Source organism: Benincasa hispida, chromosome 8, assembly GCF_009727055.1.
Source record: "Benincasa hispida cultivar B227 chromosome 8, ASM972705v1, whole genome shotgun sequence".
Classification (NCBI taxonomy): domain Eukaryota; kingdom Viridiplantae; phylum Streptophyta; class Magnoliopsida; order Cucurbitales; family Cucurbitaceae; genus Benincasa; species Benincasa hispida.
This window is the reverse complement of record NC_052356.1, coordinates 8000699-8013822: the sequence shown is the minus strand read 5'-3', so window position 1 is coordinate 8013822 and position 13124 is coordinate 8000699.

The following is a 13124-nucleotide window of genomic DNA, read 5'->3' as shown; positions in this document are numbered from 1 at the left end:
AAAATTCAGGGTTTAAATTGATACAACTATCAGTTCAGAGTTTAGACTGATACAATCCCTAAAGTTCAGAGGTATAAATTGACATTTGTTCTCTTTATTTTGCGTCCAACTCAATTATCATAAAGTTTGTACTATTGACGTCAAATTCAAAGGTTTGATTTTCCAAAATAATGATAATAATAATATAATATTTTTGTGATTATATATTTATTTTAAGTCTTCATTTTGATACTTATTGTTGATACCAAAATCTACACGAAGAAAAGATTCTAACTTTTACATGACGACAATGGTAAATCTGTTTGATAGAAGGAAGAACGTGATATGCAAAATAGAAAAATATACATGCTAGTGTTGTGTTTGCTACACATGCTTTGATACTTTAAGTCAAATAGTGGATTAGTGGAGCAAAATCATGGTTTGAGAGTGGAGAACTAATAGGTTTCCTAGGCAATCTTATGAGTCTTGAACTGTATGTAGAGACAGATATGAAAGAACTCGTATGAGGAGATCCTTGAGCGGAAGCGGATCGACCAAATTCCATTAATTATTAAATATAAAGTTTACAGTAAACAGACAATAAGACATGCATTTAAAGTCTAAATAACAACATGCTTTACAAGAAAAGGTTTCAAGAAACATCACCCTTGTAGAACCTTTTCTTCACAATTTTTCCCTCGAACAACCATAAACAACTTGAAGACCTTCCTCAAGATAAGCCTCGAACAAAACTCGGACACTACCATAATAAAATCTTGATATTCTCAGGATGAGAACCTAGGAGTGGTGGGCTCTGACTATTTTGGTTAAGAGGGAAAAAACTTTTAAGGTAGATGAGGAAGAAGATTGAGAACTATATCAAGAATACGAAATACACAAAACGCTTCTGTAATTTTTTTCTCTCAATCGTCCAACTTACTTGCAAAATGGGAAGAAGAAAGACCAATTTTCTTTTATTCCTCTTGCCATAAAAGATAACCACCACCCACTAATGTGGGTGGAGAGAAAAGATGGGAAAGAAAGTTGTAACTCCCTTACTTATTATCAAAATATAATATAAATATAATTAAGATAACTAACTTATCATATTATATATATATGAAATTATATGTTATATCAAATTAATATTTAACCTATAATTTTAATATTGTATCACATACAATATAGACTATAGTTTCTTTTCTCTATTATATGGTCTTTAATATAGATCTTATTTACATTAAATTTAACAACTATGAATCTCATTCATAGAAAATATATTTGAATCTCATTCAAATATTTATTTCATCCCATTAAGCTAAAATGTATCAAATACATTATGACAATTATATCACATATAACTGAAACAACTTAATTATATCATATATAATTAAATCCCTCTATTAATTTGAACAATTCAAATTAATCCAAAAACTAATTCTATACTAAATCCTTTTGAGCTACAAAGGGGACCTTATGGACCTATAGTTTGAAACTCCAACGGTACATAAATAATTAATTAAACTCTTTAATAACATTATTCACCCTCCGTTAACTGTCGAACACTCTGCTAAAGACCGACAACTGCATTCTTCGTATTACAGATATATTTATGTGTCCATTGGATATAACCAATCAATAGTACGATGAACCTTAAAAAATTACTCGTAAGTACAACTAGGCTAAATTACCGTTTTACCCCTGTAGTTACATCTAACTCCTTAAGTACCACTGATCCCTCTAATAAATAATAAATTATAGTTCTTCTATGACTAAACCCCTCTCGGACCAGGAGAGGGTGTGGTGCCACATTGTTCAAGACTCAGAATCAGCCCTTAAGGGAGCACTTTCTCTACTTACCGCTGCCTCGGAGAACGAGTGAATTTCATTTTGTGTAGCTGTGTTTCCAGCTCCCAATCAGACGAATCTCTAAAATGGTAGGCTTGTAGAGTCGGCGATCTGGCCACTCTCACCCATACAAATCAAAGGACCGCCCTCATATGCAAGAATTCACAACTCACTCAGGATTCAGGTCATTTTACCTATGGTCATCCTGGTGAAATGTAAGTCTCTATTGTGAACGGTGTTATATAATGAAACTAAACATTTCGTGGTCCAGTCTTATACAAACTCCTCTGTATAGGATATCCCCGCTCGCATGTCTAATACATGAATGATCAGGATCAGATCATTTATAGCACTTTACAATAATTGTAACACCTACAAAGCGGGTCATACTCGTAGTATCACCAGGATAAGGTACCCAACCTTATCTATCTACTTTAGACCATTTGGGTTATCACTTAAACATGATCTACCTGTATGTCTCTACATACATGTTTAAGTTACAAAGATAACCTTGGATATTAGTTTATTGGTTTGTGCAATGAATAAAATATCAAATATTATATTAAATATATAATGAGTTTGTTCAACAATGTTTACAAACTATATGACCCTACGAGATTTAGGACATCAACCCCAACAGTATAGAGATCAATGTTCAAGATATAGCTTAAAGGGTATATAGTATAGGGGTAAGGTTGGGTACCTTATCCTGGTAACACTATGGATACGACCCACTTTGTATTTAATACAAACGCAGTGATCCAACGGGTTTGTGTAGGAGACATGCGAGTGGGGGTATCCTGAGCGATGAGTTTGCACCAAACCGGGCTGCAAAATAGTAATCACTCGATGTAACTTCGTTGACTAGTTAGGTTTCTATTTCAATAGGATGACTTAAGCAACTTAGTCTTACTCCTGAGTATATTATGAACTCCTGCTCACAATATTGGGGTTGATGCCCTAAATTTCATAGGGTCTTGTAGTTTGTAAACACAGGATGACCATAGGTAACATGACCTTAATCCTGAGTGAGTTGTGAACTCCTGTCTATGAGAGTGGTCCTTTGATCTGCATGGATGAGAGTGGCCAAATCGCTGACTCAACGAGCCTGCCATTTTGGGGATTCGTCTGATAAGGGAGCTGGGAACTCTGCTACACAAGATGAAATTCACTCCTTCCCCGAAGCAGGGGTAAGTAGATAAATTGCTCCCTTAAGGGCTGATTCCGGAGCTTGAACAATGCGCCACACCCTCTCTTAACTCAAAAGGGGTTTAGTCATAGTAGGTTTATGATATGTTGTTTATTAGGAGGATCAGTGGTACTTAAGAAGTTAGATGTAACTACAGGGCAAAACGATAATTTAGCCCAGCTGTACTTACGAGCCATTTGTGAAGGGTCATCGTACTGTTGATTGGTTATATCCAATGAACACAAAAATATATCTGTAGTGAGAAGAGTGCAGCTGTCAGTCTTTAGTGGAGTGTCCGATAGTTAACGGATGGTGGATAATGTGATTAAAGAGTTTAGTCAGTTATTCACGTACTGTTACAGCTTCAAACTACAAGTTCATAAGGTCCCTTTGGTAGCTCAATGGATTCAAGTTGAGAATCAATTTTTGGGTTAGTTTGAAATGTTCAAATTAACAAGAGGAAATTTGATTATTTATGATTTAATTAAATTAATTAAATTATATATGATATAATTGATATAAGTATTTAATACATTATTGTTTGATTGGAGGAACTAGTATTTGAATATGATTCAAATATAAATTCTATGAATAAGAATCATAGTTATTAAATTTAATATAAATATGATTTATACTAAATGTCATAAAAAGAGAAAAAGAACCATGGTTTATGTATTTGCAATATTAAAACTATAGGTTATAAATATAATATGATAAGTTAGTTATTGTATTAATTTGTAATTTATTAATTATATGATAATTAAAATTCTTTTTCTCCAATAATCGATCTTAGTGGGTGGTTATACGGGTTTTATGGCAAAGTGGAATAAAGATGAAAAAGTGGTTTTTTAATTATTCTACGAGACATAATTAACAATAGAGTAAAAAGAGTTTTACTACACGATAGCTTTAAAGAGCCTAAACGACCGAGTATCGAGTCTATGCGATAGACTTCCATCTTCTACATGATAGCGCTGCCCATTACTCGATCATCTCCTCCTCCACTCCAATCCTTCCCTCAAATAAAAATAAGCCAGAGCCCACAACTTCTGAATTCTCACACCGCGAATACCAATGTAATCTTGTGGTTGTGTCCGGTTGTTCGAGGATCGAGATTCTACTTGCTGATGTTCGAAGGAGATCGAGTTATTGCTCGCTTCATTCGAGTTTGATCGAGGATACACTTGAAGAAAGGTTCTTCAAAGTTATTGTCTCTCTAACCTTTGTATTTATTTCAAGAAGAATGATGTAATTTATGATTTAATGCATAACCTGTTTAGTATGATAGTGAATGTATGAGTTATTTCACAATGGAGTTTGGACGATCTACTTCCGCTCATAAGTCCCCTATATTTAGAGTTCCTTCACACGAGGGAATGTCCTTTGATTTGTATGGGTGAGAGTGGTCAGTTTGTCGACTCAATATGTCTACCATTTTAGGGATAAGACCGAGTGGTTAGTTGGGAACATAATCATACAAGATGAATTTCACTCCTTTCCGACTTCATGGTAAGCAGATGAGTGTTCCCTTAAGTGGTGTCTCCGGGACTTGAACAAAGAGCCCTACCCTCTCACTAGCCCGAGATGGGTTTTTGATTAATGGTTGGATCATAAATAAGTTGTTCATTAGAGGAGCATTGGTACTTAAGGATGTAGAGGTAACCTAGAGGTAAAATGGTAATTTGACCCAACTGATATTACAAAGACTCGTGAAAGACTAACTTGCTGCTATTGATCTATAGTCGTAGACACAGAAAAAAAAAAAAAAAAAAAAAAAAAAAAAAAAAAAATCTCACAATTCTCATCTCCTCAATTTCCCTGCAGTAATAGGGTGGACTCTAAGTGGTGGTACCCATTCTCAATTCCTACGAATTCCATAGAATTCCCAAAAGATTTGCAATGTAGTTTTTTTTCCTGTATAATTAAGTTTATGAGAATTGCATGCTTAATCTATTTTTCCTGTTTTATTTTAATGCAAATTTGTTATGTTTTAAATGCCAATTTTAAATACATTTGGGTTCTGTGTTATGGCTTCCACTGTGCCTAGGGTTTTCATCCCATTAAGAACAATTTACTTTCGCTAAAGCTACAGAGATGTATTTAAAGGAGTAGAAGACCTAGGGTTATCTTCAATTGAGTTTCGAAGCTATATTAGAATAATCCTTTAGCTCACTAGGTCGGAGTTTATGAAGAGCATGCCCCATTGGATACTTTTCTAAGCTTGGTCGAGGCAGAGGCAGAACACCTTACCCTAGGCTCATTTGTTAGGGTTGATGCCCTAAATCTTATAGAGTCCTATAGTTTGTAAACCTTGTACAAACAAACTTGTATATGATTAATAATATTTGATATTTTATTCATTTTGTCTATGAAATATGTGATATTTTAGTTGCATTAACCACAAACCAATAAACTAACATCCATGGTTATCGTTGTAACTTAAACATGTATGTGGAAACATACAGGTGGATCATGTTTAAGTGATAACCTAAATGGTCTGTAATATATGGATAAGGTTGGGTACTGAAGGAACTCTTAAACAAGAGAACCATTGAGCGGAAGTAGATCATTCCAAATCTCATTGTAAATGAACATCAACATTTACAATCTAACACAGAACAGTTATGCATCAAGTAAATTACAACATGTTAAAGGACAAAAAACAAAGGGATAAAGTGAATCATACCTTTGATGAACTTTTTCTTCTTGTACTTCCTCGATCCAACAGCACGAATGCAACGCCTCTAGAATATCCTCGAATACAATCGAGTAACACTCGATCCTCAACCCTCGAACAGCAAACTCGACACTACCAAGAGACTACCTTGGTATTCTCGATGTGAGAATCCAAGAGGTGTGGGCTCTATATGGATTTGGCAGAAGGAAAGAGGAACTAAACAATCAAGTAAGTGAGAGAATGAAAAAGTCTTGGATACTCGATCGTTGAGTAGCTAGAAGCTATCGTCTAGAAAAGTCGATGCTTGATCGTTTATACTTTTAAGGCTATCGTATATCAATCTGCCTTATGCACGATCAATTATGAAAAAATGAAAACATTTTTCATTTTATCCATTAGTTATCAAAACTGATTAAAACTTCCTACTCATTTGGTTAATAGAGAAAAAGATAACTAACAACAATTATCTCATAATTTATTTTGTTATAAATAAATATAATAACTAATTTATCATATTATATTTATAACCTATAGTTTTAATATCACATCATATGTAATATTTAAACCATAGTTCTTTTTCTCCTTCATGGCATTTAATATAAATCATATTTATATTAACTCCTCCAATTAATATATCTAATACATCAAATAAATTATATCATATATAATTGAATCAATTTAATTATATCATATATAATCAAATTCCCTCTTGTTAATTTGAACATTTCAAACTAACCCAAAAACTAATTCTCAATTTGAATCCATTGAGCTACCAAGGGGATCTTATGGACCTGTAGCTTGAAGCTCCAACGGTACGTGAATAACCGATTAAACTCTTTAATCACGATGTCCACCATCCGTTAATTGCAGGGAACTCCACAAAAGACTGATAGCTGCCATCTTCGTACTACAAATATATTTCTATGTCCACTGGATATAACCAATCAACAATACGATGACCCTTCACAAATCGCTCGTAAGTACAGCTGGGTCAATTTACCGCTTTTCCCGTTTAGTTACATCTAACTCCTTAAGTACCACTGATTCCTCTAATGAACAATACGTCATAGTCCCACTATGAGTAAACCCTTCTTAGGCCATGAAAATGTGTGGCGCCACATTGTTCAAGCCTCAGAATCAGCCCTTAAGGGAGTAATTTATCTACTTACCCCTGCTTCGGGGAGGGAGTAAATTCCGTCTTGTGTAGCTGAGTTTCCAGCTCCCCAATCAGACGAATCCCCAAAGTAGAAGCTTTGAGTCGACGATTTGGCCACTCGCACCCATGCAAATCAAAGGACCGCCTTCATAGGCAGGAGTTTACAACTCACTCAGGATTAAGGTCATGTTACCTATGGTCATCCTAGTGAAATGAGAGTCTTTGTCATGAACAACGTTATATAACGAGACTAAACATTTCGTGGTCCGATCTTATACAAACTCTTTTGTATAGAGTATTCCTACTCGTATGTCTAATACTAAATGGTCAGGATCAAATCATTTGTAGCACTTTACCACACTTGTAACATCATTACCAGGCTGTTTTTTATCGATTAAAACAACGAGAGCCAAAGTACAAGTGTTTGCCTTTGGATCAAGATTGGGTATTAGCAAAAGAGATATGTGAGAAACTGAAAATATTTCATCACGTGACTGAAATATTTTATGGATCTAAATATCCTACTACTAATCTTTTTTTCCCAAAAATTTGTAAATTGAAATTGGCTATTTTTTAGTAGATCAATTCTGACATTCAAGAGATACATGGTTTCAAATATGATTTCAAAGTTTGATAAGTATTGGAAGAAAATTCATGGGGTAATGGTCATAGCTGCAATTTTAGATCCACGTTACAAATTGAAGTTGATTGAGTTTTACTTCCCTAGATTTTATGGAGATAGTTTTTTTCTTGAAGTGGAAAGGATTAAAAAAATTTGTTCAGATTTGGAAACGGAATATCAGCTAAAGCATGAAGGTGAAGGTGATGATTATCACTCTAAAAATTTAGATGGAACCTCACAGAATATAGAATTTTATTATTTTAATGATTATGACTTGTTTGTATCAAATTCCAATAATATGAATCAGAAGCAACAGTTTGAAGCATATTTGGATGAACCTGTCTTAGCTCGAACATCTAATTTTGACATTTTGAGTTGGTGGAAATTGAATGGTGTTAAGTATCCAATTTTACAAGAAATTGCAAGAGACATATTAGCCACCCGTTATCTAGTGTTGCATCAGAGTCTGCTTTTAGTACCTGTGGTAGGATTGTAAGCCCACATTGTAACAAACTTCATCCGAAGACAATAGAGGCTTTGATGCACGCTCAAAATTGGATTGCAACTGAAATTTTGACATGTTAATTTGTTTATTTTGTTTTACCTCTTTTTAGCATTTAATATATTAATAAATATTTTCTTTTATTACAAATATTTGACAATATAAGGTACTAGCACAGGAAAAGAAATGGTTAAAAATTTAGCAACTGTTTTAGAAGATGCAGACGATTCTGATGAAGATGGCGTGGTGACTAAGGTATGCTCAAGGATTAACATTATTTTGTGGTCTAGCTTTTTTTTTTTTTTTTTTTTTTTTTTTTTTTTTTTTTTTTTTTTTTTTTTTTTTTTTTTTTTTGACATTATTTGTTTATTACATTTTAAATGTAGGAATGAATAATACTCACAACTAAGGATGGGATGATGCCAAGAAAGGAGAAAGATTTGAATGTGAAGTCATCGTTGTAGAGAGAAAGACGAGCTTTATTGAATTTTAAGTTGTAAACTTATTTGAATGTATAAGACATTTACCTTTAATTGACTTCCTTATTCAAACTTTATTGAATTTTAAGTTGTAAACTTATTTAATGGATTTGTTAGCTTTTAAATTGTCAATTGTGTTATTTCATAGATTAGTCTATTATTTTTTGTGGACTAGTCAAATCTTAAATAAAATCACTTGAATTAAAAAAATGAGGTATTCGATAAACTTATTTAATGGATTTTTTGTGAACTAATCAAATTTTAATTAAAAAATGCAGAAAAACGGGGAATGGGGCCCCGCAGGGACCCCGTTTCCCCGATCGAGAATCCCCGCTCCGGATGGGGAAAAATTTCCCCCAAGGGGCCGAGGACAGGGGACGCCCCCTCTCCCCCGCCCCGGCCCGACCTCATTACCAACCCTAATGTGATGTACTATTAAAACTATAGATTATAAATATAATATAATAAGCTGGTTGTCATATTTATTTATATTATTCATTATAATTGATAATTAATCATTTTTTTTCTCTCTAACCACCTTAGTGGGAGGTTAGTTAGTTTTTATGGCAAATTGGAATAAATAAAATATGATTTTATTATTCCAAATCTAAGGCACACAATTGTAAGTGAATTTATGCGATAGATTGAGAGTCTATACGATAAGAGTCTTCACACTACACAATTAAAACAAACTCTATGCAATAGTGTTCTTCCTCAATCGTCTTCCTCCTTAAAAGTCACAAACTCCCTCCTAACCAAAATAGTCAAAGCCCACTGCTCCTGGGTTCTCACCCTGAGAATACTAAGGATACCAAGTGGTAGTGTCTTCTTTCTTTGGTTCGAGTTTTCCTGCTGTTTGGAGAGTTTGTGTTTGTTCAAAGAGTTCGTGACAGTCCAAGGGATTAACGTAAAGAAATATTCTTCAAAGGTATAATCACTTGAACCTTGTTTGTAGTTTAAAAGCATGCTGTAATTTTGTTAAAATGCATAATCTATTTATGTTTTACTGTAAATGTTTGTTTTCAATCGAAATGGGATTTGGACGATCCGCTTCCGCTCATGGATCTTGTAAAACGAGTTCCTTCATCATGTTGGTCCTAAGGTGATGTCTTGGGCCAATTTGGTCCAAAAGTGATATTCTAGGTCGTGGAATCCATAAGATATGCCCCATTAACTATTTTGCTAGGCTTGAGCTCTGCTAAGGCTAAGACCAAGCATATTGATTTGGGTCTTGACCAAGTCAACCCCTCACCCCTATGTCTGGTCCTATGGTGCTATTTTTTTGTCTGAACCTTGTTGTTTTCTTTGGGCATGTTTCTTTTGTCTCTATTTTATGTTGACCCATAACACTTATAAATGTCACATTTGAAGTAATCGAACTTCTCGCGGAAGCGCATGAATGTCGTGCAATTTGAAATTTGTTTTGAAACATACTAAAATACAGAGAAGCATACATGTTGCATAAACACAAGAAACCTAAGTATGCTTTCTACTGAGGAAAAAAAAAACTTAACCTTGACGGATTCTTTCTTCACGAATATCCTCTTTAAGTTTCACGAACACAGGGACTTGCCTTCTATTTCACCAAAGTGGAGAACTTGAACAAGCAGGACACCACCAATATAATCTTCCTCATTATTCTTTGGGAACAAGGAATTGGACGTGTGGGCTCCAACTTTTGTTTTTGTCTGAGTAAGGAATGTGTAAAAATTACAAAGAGATTTTTTAAGAGAATTTTAGAGAGAGATTCTTTTCTATATAAGAGTTCTGTCTTTTGTTTCTTTCCAAAAGACGCAAAGAAGAAAAATGATTTTTTAGGGAAGTAATAACTTCCCTTACATAGGGAGTTATTTTAATTTCATATTATAATTAATATTTATATAATATGGTTAACTAACTATTCAATAAAGCATACTATATGCATTATAATCATATTAAAATACAACTCTCTCTTATAAACTATAATTTTAATATGAATCCTATTCACATTAAATTTTAATCTATAGTATTTACATAAATCTTATTTATATAAATAATATTTGAATCTCATTCAAATATTTATCTCTCGCATGTTATATAGTTTTAATTATAATTATATTTATTATTAACTATATATTATAATGTATCAATATATATTATACTTTATATTAATCACAATAATATAATTAATAATTTAAATTTTCTTAAATAATTTGAACAATTCAAATTATTCCAAAAACGATTTTCATTGTTTTTATCCTTACTAAGCTAACAAAGAGACTTTATGGACTTAAAGATTAGAAGCTCCCAATGATACGAGATTAATTAATTAAACTCTTTAATTATATTAATCAATATTCATTAACTGTCAGTCACTATACTAAAGACCGACAGCTGCACTCTTAGCACTATAGATATATTTCTGTATCCATGGATTTAACCAATTAACGGTAAGTTGACCCTTCACAAATTGCTCATAATTACAACTGAGTCAAATTACTGTTTTACCTTGTAATTACATCTAACTCCTTAAGTACCATTAATCTCTCTAATGAATAAACAATCTATAGTCCAACTACAGACTAACCCCTCTCATGCAAATGAAAAGGTTAGGCCTTATTGTTCAAGATTTGGAATCAACTATTAAGGGAGCAATTCATATACTTGCCCTGGCGACGAGAATGAATGAATTTCATCCTGTGTAGCTATGTTCCCAACTCCCTACTCGGACAAATTTCCAAAATAGTAGGCTTATTGAGTCGACTAAACTAGTCATTCTCACCCATACAGATCAAGGGATTGCTCTCATAGATAGGAGTTCATAACTCACACAGAATTAAGGTCAAGTCACTTATGGTCATCCTAGTGAAATGTTTGTTTCTCCAAGGAACAGTGCTATAAAGAGAAACCAATCATTTCACAATTCGGTCTTGTATAAAATCTTTATACATGATACCCTCACATGTCTACACATGAACAAGATGGATCATATTGTTTGTAACATTTACAACTCATGTAACAGTTACAAAGCGAATCGTATTTGTAGTGTCACCAGGATAAAGCACCCAACCTTATCCATATACTACAAACCTTTTAGGTTATTACTTGAACATGTTGGAGTTGATGGCCTAAATCACGTAGAATCCTATAGTTTGTAAATATTGTATGAACGAACTATTTATGTGATTAATAAAATATATGATATTTTATTCACTTTATCTACAAAATATGTGATATTTTAGTTGCATTAACTACAAAGCAATAAACTAATATCCAATGTTATCTTTGTAACTTAAACATATATGTGGAGACATACGGGTGGATCATTTAAGTGATAACCTAAATGGTCTATAGTAGATGGATAAGGCTGGGTACCTTATCCTGGTGACACTACGAGTATGGCTCGCTTTGTAGTTGTTACAATTGTTGTAAAGTGCTATAAATGATCTGATTTTGATCATTCATGTATTAGACATGCGAGCGTGGATATTCTATGCAAAGGAGTTTGTATAAGACCGGACCACAAAATGTATAGTCTCATTATATAACGTCGTTCATAATAGAGACTTACATTTTACCAGGATGACCATAGGTAACATGACCTGAATCCTGAGTGAGTTGTAAACTCCTACCTATGAGGACGGTCCTTTGATTTGTATAGATGAGAGTGACCAAATCGTCAACTCAATAAGCATACCATTTTGAGGATTTGTCTGATTGGGGAGTTGGGAATATAGCTACACAAGATGAAATTCACTCATTTTCCGAGGCAGGGGTAAGTAGATAAATTGCTCCCTTAAGGGCTGATTCTGGGTCTTGAACAATGTGGCACCATACCCTCTCCTGTCCGAGAGAGGTTTAGTCATAGTAGGGCTATAATCTATTGTTCATTAGAGGGATCAGTGGTACTTAAGAAGTTAGATGTAACCACATGGGTAAAATGATAATTTGACTTAGTTATACTTACGAGCAATTTGTGAAGGGTCATCGTACTGTTAATTGGTTATATCCAATGGACACAGAAATATATCTGTAGTACGAAAAAGCTACAGGTCCATGAGGTTCCCTTGGTAGCTCAATAGGATTTAGTTGAGAATCAGTTTTTTGGTTAATTTGAATTGTTCAAATTAATAGAGAGATTTAATTATATATGATATAATTAAATTATTTCAATTATATATGATATAATTGTCATAATATATTTGATACATTATAGGTTAATGGGAGAAAATAATTATTTGAATGAGATTCAAATATATTGTTTATGAATGTGATTCATAGTTGTTAAATTTAATATATATGTGATTTATATTAAATGTCATATAATAGATAAAATAATCTATAATTTATATTGTATGTGATACAATATTAAAACTATAGATTATATGTTAGATTTGATATAACATATAATTTAATATAAATATAATATAATAAGTTAGTTATCATATTTATTTATAATATATTATTATTATTTGAATAATAAGGAAGGGAGTTTTGTGAGTTTTTCTTTTCTCTCCACCCACTTTAGTGGGGTGGTTATTATTTTATGGCAAGAGGAATAAAAGAAAAATAGTTTTTCTTCATCCTCTACGTTTTGCTAGTGTGTTGAACAATTGAGAAAAAATTACAGAAAAGTTCTGTGAGTTTGCCTAGTGTGAAAGCTCTCCATCTTCTTCTTCCCCCACTTTAAGAC